This window comes from Sabethes cyaneus, chromosome 3 (genome assembly GCF_943734655.1).
Source record: "Sabethes cyaneus chromosome 3, idSabCyanKW18_F2, whole genome shotgun sequence".
In the NCBI taxonomy this organism is placed as follows: Eukaryota; Metazoa; Arthropoda; class Insecta; order Diptera; family Culicidae; genus Sabethes; species Sabethes cyaneus.
In genome coordinates this window covers 616,750-631,602 of record NC_071355.1, presented here as the reverse complement: position 1 = coordinate 631,602, position 14,853 = coordinate 616,750, and positions in this window count along the sequence as shown.

Below are 14,853 nucleotides of genomic sequence, written 5' to 3'. Positions count from 1 at the left end.
CTGTATAAATGTATGATTTAAGTAAAAAATTCACAAAACTTAATTCACTTATCAAATCTTTAAAAAGATTTTTCCTTATTCACAACGCATTAAAGTGACATTCGAAACTCTGTGTTTCCTGGGTTCATTTTTTCCCACGCATTCCATTACCCACAGGATATACAAGGAAGCAGGCCGGGGCACGTCATGCATCCAGTGCTAGGCATTATTTTTCTGTTTTTTTTTTTTGTTGCCTCATCTTAACAAATATTATTATTGCCATACGTGAATAAACCCGTGGAACGTGGAAGCCCTCCTCCACAGCCGAGCCGTGTATGAATGGACGTTGGCGGATTTATGGTACACCGCAAGAAAACACAATTAGGAATTTGGGCCGGAGTTTCCTGCTAAAAGTTTACGATGACTGGCTGGGCGCGTGAACAACCGCGTGAACGTTCGGTTCGGATACCGGAATAAGAAAACGTAATAATAATCAAATGTGTCAGGATAGGAACGGCGGCCGGGAAAGAAACAGTCGCTGCAGCGTGCTGTGAATTATTTATCGTCTGTCTGTTAAACGAAAACCGTTCCATTCAGGCTTGTCATTTGCTGTCATATCCAACCAGTAAGTCGGAGAAAACGATAATATGGTCTCTTCTTCTTAGAAGCAAGTTGCTTAGGAAAGTTTTGTCTGGCCGTAATTGAAGACATTATCGGGGGCAGTTTTGGGGCAAATTTCAGGCAAAACAGTTAATTAGTATAGTCCAATCGAATTTTAGATTGAAACAAATTATTCAACTTACTTAATCAACGAATAATTATAACTAGTTTTTAAAAGCTCGATGATACGATGATGACAGAACAGAACAGAAACAGCAGTAGGTAGAGGTATGTCATGCAATGAAAAGGATTGCAAAAACAGGAGAAAGGACAAGCAAATGCCACCAAATTGTTACAAAATAATAACTAGTTTGCTGTTTGTTCGCAAACTGTGGCTCGTTACCAATTGATTGCTAGCCGTACTTTGCTACCAGTTGTATCAGTAACTTTTTCCAGCAGCACTAACTTTCTTCAAATCGTGTAGCAACTTTACACGGACAAGTACCGGCACTCGGTTGTTTGCATTTTCTGCAGCATAAAATTTGTGTCCGACGAGATAGTTTCAGATTTTGAAGTAGATCTTTCTCCGTGGCATTCACGGTGGAGCATTTTGGAGAAGAAATTGCTTGCTCGTAAATTATCCTGTATTCAATCGACTTCAACCTAACTTTAGAAACCAGTTTTTATTCTAGAACTAATTGAAATTTTTAAACTTCTCGCTACTCTTGTTTTTTTTCACTTTGAGGAACGTCTTGCTCCGCTTAGAAGTGCTTGATCGTTGATGTGCCTCACTGTGGCCCGTGCCACATCTTCTCTGTAAAGTTTTACGCACAACAAAATATTTTCTGTAAACCACAACTTTTAATTTAATCGGTTACTATTTTTGCGATACCGAACTTAATTGCGTGAAAATAGCTCCAGTTTCAAGTCTCATTTCGAGTGTAGTTTAAAGCAATTTAAGCATAACTTCAAGTTCTCAAGTTCTAATCCAATTATAATTCTGTTACCGACACTAGTTCGTAAAATGTAAACATCCCGATGCCCATTTGCTGGTACAGTAGGTTTCCTTGGCAACGGAAGTTGTCGAAGAAACGGGATAGTAAAGGACAAAACACGAGGCAGAAAAGAGGACAGAAAAAGACGAAAAACAGAACAGAGGAAAATCAGGACATGGGAAAATGACGTTCAAAGGGAACAGGAATTGAAGAGAAAAGGAATAGGGAAACCAGAAACAGCGGAAAAGAGTAAAAACGATAGAGAAAAAGAAGAAAAACAACGCAAGAAAGGGAATACGGTATAGAAAACAAAAGAAACCAAAGGGAAAACTAGAAAAAAATGAGTTCAAATGCGATATAAAACGAGAAAGTTGCGACAAAAAACAGGAAAATTGGAGAGAAAAAGAAGAAAAGAAAAGAAAGGAAAAATGGATGAAAAAAAGGTAACCTTGAAAAAAAAAAAAAGAACGAAAGATGGGAATAAACTTGGAAAACCGAAGAGGAAGCGGAAAAAGGCAACCAAAAACAGCATCAACGTGTCCGAAACGAGACATCAAAAAGAGGTAAAACGTAACATACGAAGACTAAAATGAAAGGAGATAAAATAAGTTAGAAAACTTTCTATTTTTAGTTATCGTAACATTGCTAATAACATGTGTCGATGATTCTTCTCGTTGAGAAAAAAAAACTCTTTTCTTTTTCGTCGTAACGTTTCATGCTAGTACGCTTCGCCTATCGTCACACGCCTAAACTAATAAATTTCTAAAATATAATATAACTTGCTGAGCGCCCGATCTTACTCGGGGTGCCTTTGTCTGACAGCCACTTGTACATCAGTTATTGTAACTGGAATGGTTATAATGCAAAAATATAATGCTTGTTCCTGTTTTGGACGTTCCTCACCATTTGTCAGCCCCCCCTCTTTTATCCACCCGGCCACTCGTACATCTGTTTTCTTTACGCAAATCCCTATAAACCCCTATTAAGAAAGAGAAACAAAGACATTTTTCCTATTTGCACCTTTCGCTTTTAACAATGACGACCTCACCCATATGAAATAAATAGTTTTTTACTGTGCTTTTCTAAACACAGCTTTTCATATATTTATTAGTTTAGTATTACATGCTATCCTAATATAAAAGTAGAATGTGCAACAGTGTTTCTTCCGTGGACACAAAAAACCTGTCATTCCTTCAAGACAAAACTTGTTTGTAAACAATGTTTTTAGTTTTACCATCAGGAGCAAGTGTGCACATATTATTGGCTAAGCCCGCTCTGGAACATGCCACATACAGTTAACTATGGGAAAAACATTGTGTTCTCAGATCAGCTCCATAGTCCACACTGTTTGACTGATTGCCCCTGTAACTCAAACAGAGCCGGCCAACAACACTTCCCAAGTAACATTTTGGGTTTTATTACACTCTTATGACGATTACTTGAATCAATCATTTTTCTTGTCAACGGCCAGGCCAACTGCGCAGCATGTACCGCAAAAAGAATTCCAAGGAATCAAGTGGAACCAGATAAAATACCTAATACCATTAAATTCCTTGAAATCAAGGGGAAGGAAGAAAGCGTGGACCTCCCGTACCAAACGCTTCCCATATATATAGAAAATGATTTATTTACAGACGTCGGGAGTATCTTTGCTAATAAAGGTTAAGTGATCCCTCGGTTCGCGCGGGCCGAAGTACCTAGCTCCACAGAGGAAGGTAGAGCTTCATCCAGTACGCGCGCCTTGTTCTCGGCAACTCGCGGATTGTCTAAGGAGGATAACTTTGTCACAAAGCATAAATCGGCGATAGTTTTAAGTGCACCTGTACTGTTACTACCCAAGTAACAATCCAATAGCAAATTGGTCTTATGTATTTCTTATAGTAGTTTTATCAGAGCATTGCAAAATCTATCAGGTTTTATAATGTTTTTCCTCAAGTGATTGTTATCTTATTTGACTAACATTTCTGAAGTATGATTGAAGGAGACTTGAAGAAACACGTATAAAACTGAAATATCAATAAGTGTAATTCACCTTATAAGTGGTTTTAAAGGATACTTGATTTCTGCTCAAAAACGGCGCTCCTTAAAACCTAGCAATAGTTTTGACAAAAATTTATGACATTCTTCTGCAAGATTGGTTTGTCTTAACAATGCTACCATAAAACCGTCTTAAAACCGTATATTCTTGTAAGAGAAATCATACTCTGACGAAAGAACATTCGAGCGTAAACAACTGATCTGTCAAAATGGGCATCTGAACCAGGAGAAAATTGAACAAATACTTTAGCGCGAAACTTTAGCAAGATTTCATATGAAAAATCAGCGAAATCAAAAAACAATGAATATTTCCAAATGAGCTGAGGAAGGACTATGCCGGTGATGATGCATCAATGGTAGATTTGTATGTTATTAGAAAATTTGGTTCGATTGTATTTTGGCGGAGGCAGTGCCGGTGCCGGTTTGTAGAGTTGTTTGCATTTTTTAAACTGAATATAGAGGTCATTAGCCGGTGTTGGGAAAATGTTCGAAGGGGTTGAAGCAGTTGAAGCATATTTTTTTTAAAGACGGTTGTAACGACAAAGTATATAAAAAATTTTGCAGATTAAACTTTACGCATGGAACTGCCGTGCAGCCCACTTTTAATTTTTAAAATCAATTTATATGGGTAAGCATAATGACTGCTGTACTTAAAAAATAATAAACTCAATATAAGTAGGTGAACCTCCAGCACAAAAAACAACTTACATTGACACTTTGTTGACGTTTTCTTTGTTTATACTAGAATGATTATCTTGCAAAAAACTTGGTCCCCTTAAGTAATTCAAACAATTCTTGTTCAAGCACAAATTGTCTTCTTCAAGAATACAATAAGTATAGATGAACTTATCGACCTCTTGGAAAATTTTTCTTTGTCTTGTGCAAGACATGTTAGTCTAATAAGCGCTTTCAGGTTGATTTAGATAAAACCATTGAAAAAATGGCGAACAGAACTGTTTGGATTACTTTTGAAATTCTAGCCAATTGCATATGGGCGTTTATAAATGTGTTGTTATGCAATACCATAAGTGATCTTATATTTTCAAATGAATGTTCGGACTCTTAAAAGACTTTTTGCCGCAATTTGTTAAAAATTTGGTAGCTGTCAACTTCTTCATGAAATTATTGAATTTTTTTTATTAATTAAATTTTTTAATAATCTAACGAAAATAACCGACGCGTTAAAATTTTCTAACTTTCATGTCACAAAACATCGACAAACTGAGCGTGACATGAAAAATTTCTCATTGATTGACAACAAAGCAGCTGCTTTTATTTTCATTTATATCCATTTTGGAAAAGCAATATCTGTGAATGCTTTTTCTCTTATAGCTTTCAGTCAATTTAAAAAAATAAAGACTGTGAAAAGTGTATGATGTCTTGCAAGTGTTCTTTGAGACGACAACCATAAAATCATCAACACTTGTGGTGGTTTTCTTTTAGTTTCAACCGACTCTTGGAAGTCACTATGAATACATATCGATAAGAATTACAAGTTTTAAAAGGACCTTTAGAAATATTCTTGAGAACCTTCTTTAGTGTGGGCCTCCCCAGATTTATAAGGGTTTTATGGCTGTTTTATCGAAGATTTGTAGAATTGCAAGTTTTATATTCGGTTTTAAGGAGCAAATGCTGGAAACCTCTTCAAGTGCATCTTAAAATTAAATTTGTTACTTGGGTAGGTAATGGTCCGATTGGATATCCACACCACGTAGGGAGCGTTCGTTGGTTACGTTCGAGAAAAAGCGGCCATCGATCAGAATATGGTCGATTTAGTACAGTGTTCGTTGATCAAATGATCACCAGATGGCTTTGTGGATATCTTTGCGGGGAAAGAAAACGCTTCTGATCAGCAAGCCACGGTAAGCTGTAAATGGTTCACTGAATGACTTTGCTTATACTTGTCCGATTGCAGAGCTACCGTCGGTGCCCCAGAGTCTTTTACATATCGTTCGAAGTACCCCAAGGCAGTGTGTTAGGTCCTCTCATCTTTATAATCCATATCAACTGCTTGTTGGAGTTAACAGTGTTCACAACTTCATCATTCAATTTTCATTTCGAAGCCGATTGTTTTATTCTAAGTACAGTCTTTTTCAAAAACTAAACGCAATAATTCAAAAAATAATTTCCGATGCAATTGCTTGTGCTTAAATATTGAGAACTCTTGAATGCTTGGTCCGAATTTTCTCTTGTTGATACCAAAATGTCAAGCAAATTGCTCTAAACACAGCCTATCTCCCGTTAGGCGGTTAAAAAATATGGTCCCGAGTCTTAAAAATACTCTTATACAATTTCTCATGTATATTTGGTCTAACAGTCAGTTTTCACCCTCCTAGGATATAAATATAAAAAGTTTTCATTGTGTTTTTCTTCTTGTCAAACACCTACATTTTCCCTCAGGTAATTGTCTCGTATACTACCGTACCGAAAACATTACGGATTTAGCATTGTTTGAATTGCAAAACAGCGCAAGGAAATGTACTTTCCTGGAAAAACCGCCGCCAGCAGCACAACTTTCTGACGACTTATCAATTTGACGTTAACGCGCCGGTATCTAGCTTCTTCGAAAACCATTTGCATGATAAATCGCCCTAGGGGCTCGTCAGCTTTGGCCATTGATGCTGTAGAATAAGCGCCGCGAAAAAAAAAGTTTCCCCTGTGCTAGTAACTCACAACGGGGGTAAATAGGCAACGCACTCTGATTGTTTCACACCCAGCCAGCTAACCATCGTAGTAGGCGGCCAAGCCAAGTCAGAAGGTGAGAAGCAGCATGATGCCACCCACTTGTTGCTATCGCATGTCTCGGAATTCGAACAACCGAACAGATGACGGTAAAACAAAAAAAAAAGCAAAAACAACCACGCCCTTCATCGCTACCGCTTCACGGTCGAGCAAGGCATTCATGGATAGCTTTGATAGCTCGGTGGCTGTTTTCTCATCAGATCAAAAGTTACTCGATTTACGGCAGCTGTGAGCACCGGAGAAAATTGGTGTAACATAAGCGGTATGGTACTTACAGCAAAAAAAAACCGTAGCTCTTTTCTAAGCTTTCGTCCCCGGGGTTTGTATATTACGTTGGTACAACGCAATTCTACTAAGTTTATTGTGTGAACAGTGCTAATAAAATACTGTGAATTACTGAGACAACTAACTAAAATGAACAGTAAAAAATCCTGATAAGCCAAACCAACATAAAAGAGTTTGAAACCCATTAAGGTCCATCTATTTACACCTGTGGCACCTCCCCTACTAGTGTTTAATAATATTTCCCACAAAAAAACAGCGCACAATGTTTCCTCCTAATATGAAGTTAGTTCGAGAACTTTCTTCACTTACCGGAGGGAGTCCACATATCCGCACGTTGACAGCGACCGGCGATTTTACATTTAATATTCATAGCGAATGGAGCCGGTTTTTCGCCCAATATGGGGAGATCAATAAAGTACACCGCCGGAAGCTGGGTGGGTTGCTTTGCTGGTGGTACCGCAGTTGCCATTCACAGCACGTTCCACACTGTCACGTATCGTAGTAGTACGTTTTTCGTGTGGAGCCGGTACCATACCAGTGCCGATCGTCCCGATAGAACTGTAACTCCTGTTTTCCTTTCCCTCGCGCGTTCCACACTTTCACACAGCGAGTGCCAATGTCAATGGTTGCTTTGGTTTTGGCGGTAGGCGGCACGGTAGGCAAGGGAGGCGAGTTTTGTGAACTACATCAATGGTGTTTCGTTGGAAGGTCTTTTTTTCTCGACTAAATTGGAGAATTTGTAAATTTGGACCGAAAAAAATTAACCCTGGTAAAATTTGAATTATCGTTATTTATACGTTGTTCGTGTTTACTAGCTTGGCCAGGCTTAAACAAATGGTGGGGAGTCTGATCTTTCAGTAGAATGTTTTGGCCTGGCAAAACTGAGTGAAATGTCACAAAAAGTACCGGCCGATTAGGTTGAAAACTTCCAGACTGTCGTATACAATTGGACTAGAAATTAGAGTTGGGAACTGAATTAGAAATTAGAGTTTAAATTTGGCTAGAAATCGAATTATTTTTGCTTGAATCTTTACTTAATTCGAAAACAGACACTGAGGAAGCCTGGTAGTCGTAGGCAAAATACGTATCTGTCAAGAACAGGGATGGAAGATCAGTGATTTTGATAAAATCTGTGAGTTATCGCCACACGCACAGATCACGATCCGTACAGATCATGACAAACAGTGAATCATTAGCATTGATCACAAGATTTTGTTCTCTAAACAGTTTCAGTAGTCGATCACAGTGTTACATCTTACCTAACTGCGCGAAAAAAGGTCACACATGTTGTCTGTATTGTGATTCATACGATGCACACAACCAATCGTCTGTATCTGTTATATTTCTCAACGCAATCATGCAATGAGCATGATCTGACATGAGGTTTGTCATAATCTGCACGGGTCGCGACAAAGTGTTTGTCGCTTACAAGTAGTGATCTCAATGAATCTAAATCTGATCGCTTCTATGATCTTGATCGCTAGGAGCGATTTTTTTCCATCCCTGGTCAAGAATAAAATTTCTTTTTATTTAATTTCCAGGTCTTGATTCAGATCCCGTTTGACCTCATTTCTCCATGTTCCTCATTTATCTTTTGGTTCCTCTTGTTTTCTATTCCGTATTTCCCTTCTTGTTTCCCTTCTTTTTCTCTATCATTTTTCGTTTTTCAGCTGTTTTCTCTTTCCTTATAGGTTTTCCATTCCCTTTCTTCGCCCTTTTCCTGTGTCTTACCATGCCTCTGTTTTGTTTTTTGTTTTCTTCTTCCGTTTTACCCCATTTTGTTTTCCGGACTCGTTTTTTGTCATTTTCTATCCCATTTCGACCTTATTTTTTGGTCCCAATTTTCGTCTTTTTCCGCTGTTAAACTCTTTTTCTATTTCCCTTCTCGTTTTCGTCTGTTACGTTTTTGCTCTTATTATGTCTAGCTTTTCCTCCTTTTCTGTCTCGTTCGGTCTCCCGTTTTCATTTTTTTCTATTCTTGTTCTTTCCTCCTCTTCTATACTGATTTTTTTCTTTTTATGTCCAGTTTGTCCTGATTTTCTTTATTGTTTTGAGGTGTTTTTCTAGTTTTTTTCTTCTTTTTTCTGCCATTCTATCCCTTTTTTGGTATGCTTTTTCTCTTTCCGTCCCGTTTTCTTATTTTTTCCCATCTTTCTTCGGTTACATTCCGTTTGACCTTTTTTCCCGTTTTTCTTTCCTATCTAGTTTATCGCACTTTTCCCGCGTCCTGATTTTCCTCTGTTCCTTTTTTGTCTTTTGTGTTCTGGTTTTCCTCGTTTCATGTCCTGTTTATTGTCTGCTTTCCTATACATATTCCTATTAAAACCAATACAGCCACAATAGAAGACTTCTGAAAATAATTTTTGTTATTTTTATTCATAGAAATATTTTTTCGTGTCCCGGTTTTCGTTTGCTTCCTTTTTATACTGTTTTTTTTTTGTTTTTATCTGCTTCGTTCTCCCTCTTAATAATTATGTCCTTCTTTCATCTCTTTCTGCTACGTTCTGTTATTTAAATGTTTACATAATAGCGCTATATATCATCTTTATAGAAAATGCCAAGCACACTGCCTTAAGGTACATCAGACGATATGTAAAATACTCTGGAGCGCATACGAAGGCTCTGCACTCGGACTAGTATAAGCAATATTCTGATCGATGGCAGGTTTTTCTCGAACTCGAACCAACGTACTCCATATGCTCATACCTCGCGACAAAGCCTCCCCCCTCTCGGTGAAACATTCGGTAATTAGACAACCCGCGAGTTGCCAAGAACTAGGCGTGCATATTGGATGAAACTCTACCTCTTCTTTTGGGGAGCAAGGTGCTTCGATTCTCGAAAACGGATGGAATATGATACAGTTAATGCTCGTAACCGTGGCGCTAGGTGAGGATACATCGAGTGTACGAAATGATTGGTTGACGGGGAATGCCAACAAGCGGTTGAAAGGAAAAATAAAGATTCGAAAAACTATCTATAAGCATATCCACGAGAGAGAATTTGGCCAAATATCGACGAGCGCAGAATGAGTTGATTCTGAGTAGAAAAAAGTGTCAGAAGAAGGACAGAGATCGTGAAGAGCAAGAACAACTATTCCGGTTTTTTCTGTTTTTCTTGTCTCTGCCTCTGTCACGGTCCAATGTAAACTTTTTGTAAAGTGGTGGAGCATTTGGTAAGAAGAATGGTAGACTGGATGAAACTGGTGAATTTCAAGGAGGCCAAAAATATATTGGGTCGTTCAATGGTAAGTGAGACTCCAATCCTCACTTTCTCGGTTGGTACCCGAGTGTTTTAGTAATTAAACTATTATCGCACCCTTCTATTAGATGCGCAAGTTCTATGAGAATGTGAAACAAACTTGTAAGCAAAGGATACACACTGAAGCTTGATATGTACAGGGACGAGAACTGTCTCAACGGCGAAATGTAGCGGAAGGAGACGGAATGGAAGTTTACCTAGGAATGCCTACCAACGATAACAGAGTTCCGGCTCCCTATCTCGAAAGGATCCGGCAAGAAGTTGGTCAGCCGAATAATAGAGCCGCCGGCAAGGAGCGATTCCTGGCAGAACTCTACAAAATGGTGAAGAACCTTGCTGCGGCACTTCAATTGACAGTTGCAAGGATATGACAGGAGGAAAAACTACCGGATGTAAGGTTTGCCCTATTTAAAAAAGGGTGATCGGCTCGATTGCTGTAATCAACGCCACCTACAAGGTGCTCTCCCAGATTTTGTTGCGTCTATCCCCAATAACAAGAGAATTTGTAGGCAGTATCAGGCGGGCTTTATGTGAGCCCGTGCTACTACGGATCAAATTTTTACTCTCCGACAAATTCTCCAGAAATGTCGGGAGTACGACGTGCCCACGCATCATATCTTCATGGATTTCAAGGCTGCATACGATATAGTCTAGCGCGAATAACTATGGAAGATGATTTACTTTTTTATGATTCTTGTGCCAGACACGCAAACCATAGAAAGTGTATTGTTTTGGCAAATTAATAAACGCGTTATGCTTAAGTGTCGCGTGCATGCAAGTACGAGGGGTATGAGAATTGGGGATGAGTAAAAACCCAGGACATAGCTCAGTGGCAAGGAGTTCTTCATACGGCAAGATCCACCACGGCTAAAGAATTTACCTCACCTCACAGTTTTCGTCGTTCTCATCGAGCCATAATAGATGGTTTCAAAATGGTCAAAATAGCTCTGACTCTTACAAGAAAAAAAATCATCGTTCATTCACCGTTTTGTTCCTATTCTACGCTCTCGGAGAAAACCGTCCTGATCGAATCAACTTAGCAGATTTGAAATAGCAGTGCCGAAAAAATACAGCAGTTATCGCAACCCCTTTACAAGGGGGTGAATTTGACATCGCTAATAGCTACCGGCAGTGCTCAAAAAAATTGACAGCCCTGCATGAAGGCGAATATAAAACGCATTCAACGCTTGCAGTTTTATCCTTTGGTAGTATGCTTTTATCCATCAGCCCATTGGCATGACTACTGAGCTGCTGAGAATGTTTGTCTATCTCGGTTTTCTACCCTTCAAAACGATTCATTCATGAATTGCAGTGCTGAATGACAATCAGCTTAAACAATGTTTACCAACTATTTATTGGTACAGGTGTCAAACGTTATATTGCATGAGATGACATGAGAGAGTAAGGTTGCTGTGTTGAGTAAATTTATTGTCGCGCAAAATTCAGCTGTTTCCGAAATGTACAATATGCGTTACGAAGTAACGACATCTGTTGTATTCAACAGGGAAACATTTTACCTATCACTTTATATAATGTGAGCCAATTATAGCTTGGTTCGATCAGCGGATTCCCTGGCTTGGGTGAGAAACGGTACCCATGCTTCATTAGGCGTGGCTTTAATGACCCTCCTTTGTCTAACTTTCCACTCTTTTCTCTTCACGTCTTGTCCCACTCTGTTTGGGTACTATAAACACCTTTGTTTTATTACTTTTTGCTACCGTTCCCTCCGTCGATTGTAAATCGAAAACTCCTTTTGTAGAACATCATATTAAGCTACCTGTTGAGAAAAATGAGTTATAAGAGAAAAAATGATTTTACGGGTCGTCCATAAACAAAGGTCAACTGCTGAAAATACATAAGAGTTAGAAATTTGATATGTTCAGAAAAGTTATGTGAAATTAATTTATCTTTAATGTTTTGAAAATAAAAAATCGAAAACAAACTTATTTAAAAAATTGTTACTTGAATTGTTGTTACGGTATTATCTAAACATTGGACGACCCCTTCAAAAGATGCCTCATAGTTTTATTCAAAAAGTTGCCGAAGACTTCATTGAGCTAAATTATCCCGTTTAGGCGCAATCATTTTTGTCCGTCTAAAATCGCTTTCTGGACCATAGTGCATTGGACAAAAGGTAGGAGTCACAAAGACAACTTGTTAAGCGTAGCTACCTATTACCCCCCCCCCCTTCCTTTCCACTCTTTCCCCTCCATTCCCAAAAAAAATCCTTCTTCATTACTTCCCCTTACCGTCCCTTCATCAATTGTAGAACCACCGTTTCAAAAAAATATTAATATATGCCTGACCGCATTTCAAGGTCAAAAGACTAAAACACGACTTTGGTCAGTAACAATACGTTTTTTTTGCCTAGTTAATGATATAACGATTATTTTTGTGTAGTTTATATTAAGCCACCCTTGTAAACATTGTAACATGGTGGTGTTTATAGCTCTTAGCTGCACTGCGTCAAACTTTCCTTTGGCGGCGTAAGCAATAATCTCATAACCAAGCTGCGATAGCTTGTGAAGGAATGCGTCGGCCACTCAGTGACTAAAGCCAGAAACAGAGAACTACTTGTGGACTTCCTTGCATCGCCAAAATCTTGAGCGACGTCTCTCCCAATGATGCTATGATTTCTCTGCTCTAAATCATTTCTAGAATCTAGCTCATTGTAGTGTGATCGTTTTCATTTTGAAAGAGAGCCACACATGATTTAACTACAGCCGTAATAATTAAAGCGAGGGGCGTGTTATCGAAAGCGCCTTCAATATCGAGGAAAGCACAAAGTACCGTCACTTGATATTTGAGCGTTTTCTCGATTAAGTTCACGACGCAGTGCATTGCAGTTTCTGGAGATTTACCGTATTGGTATGCATGTTGATTTCCATGCAACGGAGTTTATTATATAGTTAACCGTGATTTTCTTCATCAACTTGCGAAGCGTTGATGTTACACTTATTGGTCTGAACAATTTATACATAATTTTCTCTTTCTTATCTGCTCGGAAGTTATAACGCTGTTCATTTTCTGTAAGAAAGTGGGTAGAATACCTTTAGGATCTAATGATTTTATTAGTACAAATGAGCTAAGTGCCCATTTAATCGAGTACTCGAATCAGCGTGCCAGCAGAGTCGAGTCGTCTGCTCTGTTACAACGGAGTGGATTCAGAGTCTTTGTTAGAATGTCTGTTAGTTTGTCTTCGACCTTTGCTCGTAAGAAGCTTGACATACCTAGAGCGTTGGAATCCGAATTGGTAGCATTCCGAGACGGTCTGTTTCGAAATGGAGTTAAGCTCGGCTGTTTTTGACAAATATGTTAGTGAAAAATTGTATTGTATCGAAGTAAAAATTTTCTGTCTGTTGAAGTTCAAAATCGGTTAAATTATTTTATATTTTAACAACTAAAGAAAGAAGTTTGCAGAAAACTGCTACGTATAATTTGCTACGTAACTTCAATATATCTTCCCAGCCGTTCGCATTTAATCATTTTAAATTTTTATCACAAGCATGTCTTTAATTCACCGTCACTAAAAGAACTCCTCTTCACCTTTGATATACATGTCTCTGAGAATAACAGCAGCAGCAGCAGCGGTCCGGCATCCGAGACACCTGTATTGTACTGACCTTTCTACTCTCTGGTAGCACTGGCAGCTGGCCGGTACATAATACCCGTCCCGTGGCCTTTAATTAAAAGATAACCCACGTACAGATAATGCAATTTATCATCACTGCATGGCGTCAGAGCAGAAAAGCCCAAGTCCAGGTCCGCCGAGTAGAAAGTGAGAAGATTTTCGTTGGGCGCCCCCGCTGAGGAGGGTTTCAAATTATTGTACAAAGCGTGCTGCTGGTGATCCGTTTGTCAACGACCCGAAAGTTAAAGTTTACGGCTTTCCTGAGTATTATTATAACATTAACTGGCTTAACTTTTTTTCCCAGTGCGGAATATTTTGAATTCTCCAGAAGAGAGACCTCCTTTTTCATTCGCATAAAACTTGCTGTTGAATAAAAGAATAACTGTTTCCGAATTTCACATTCGCAGTCAGCATAATCCGATATCCAGAGCTTATTGTAACGATGGCTGCCGCAAATTTCCAGATGCTGCCGAGAGTACGTGTACCGCTGATCGGAAGGGGGGACAAAGAGTCGCATGCATTTGGAAGTGAATGCAATTTTAACTATATCCTGCTCGAGCGAAACGGCATTGTTGTTCACTCACTCGCTTTTGCTGTCATTTTGCTGCAGTAAGAGCGAGCCCTTCAAGTCCAATTGCGCCCGTTTCGTGCAGATCTCGAGTGCAACTTGAAAAGCAATGGGATTTAGAGATGGGATAAACCATTGACGGTACTGTTTGTTTCGTTACTTACTGGAGAACGAACGTGACGGTATGCTTTTGAACACTCTTTTTTTATTTCTTTTCTGTTAAAATTTCGCGTGATCAAAACGGTTAAGATAAGCAAACCAGAAGCTGAAGATTTTGTCAGTATATTAACGTTTTATATCGCAGCTTAAAGAAACTAAAATCCCTAGCAAGTCATGACCCCCACAAAAAAAACGAAGCATGCCAGTGGCAGCCTTCGGGAAAAGCTCTGCAAGCCAGTAGGCATTGATAGCCAATGTGCTCAAGATAACGAGAAGTGCTTTCAATGATGGTGAAATTTCAGCAGATTTCATCGCCATTCATGTGGTCACACCCACACACAGTGTAACCAGACTGTACTGATTTCACTTTACGAGCTCGACGTTGGCGGGACTATTAAAATTTGGCAACAAGGCAGCCAGTTATGCGGCATTGAATTTGAATTGCATCTCTCGAGGAGTGCTATCTGTGCAGAATCATGTACTCAAGAATATTCCTTCAGCGATCGTAATCGCCTAACCCGGTAGCGGCCAAGTGCTCACTTGAAACTTTCATTATTTTCATAATTAAATAATAATTGAATATCCAAACTTTGCTGTTC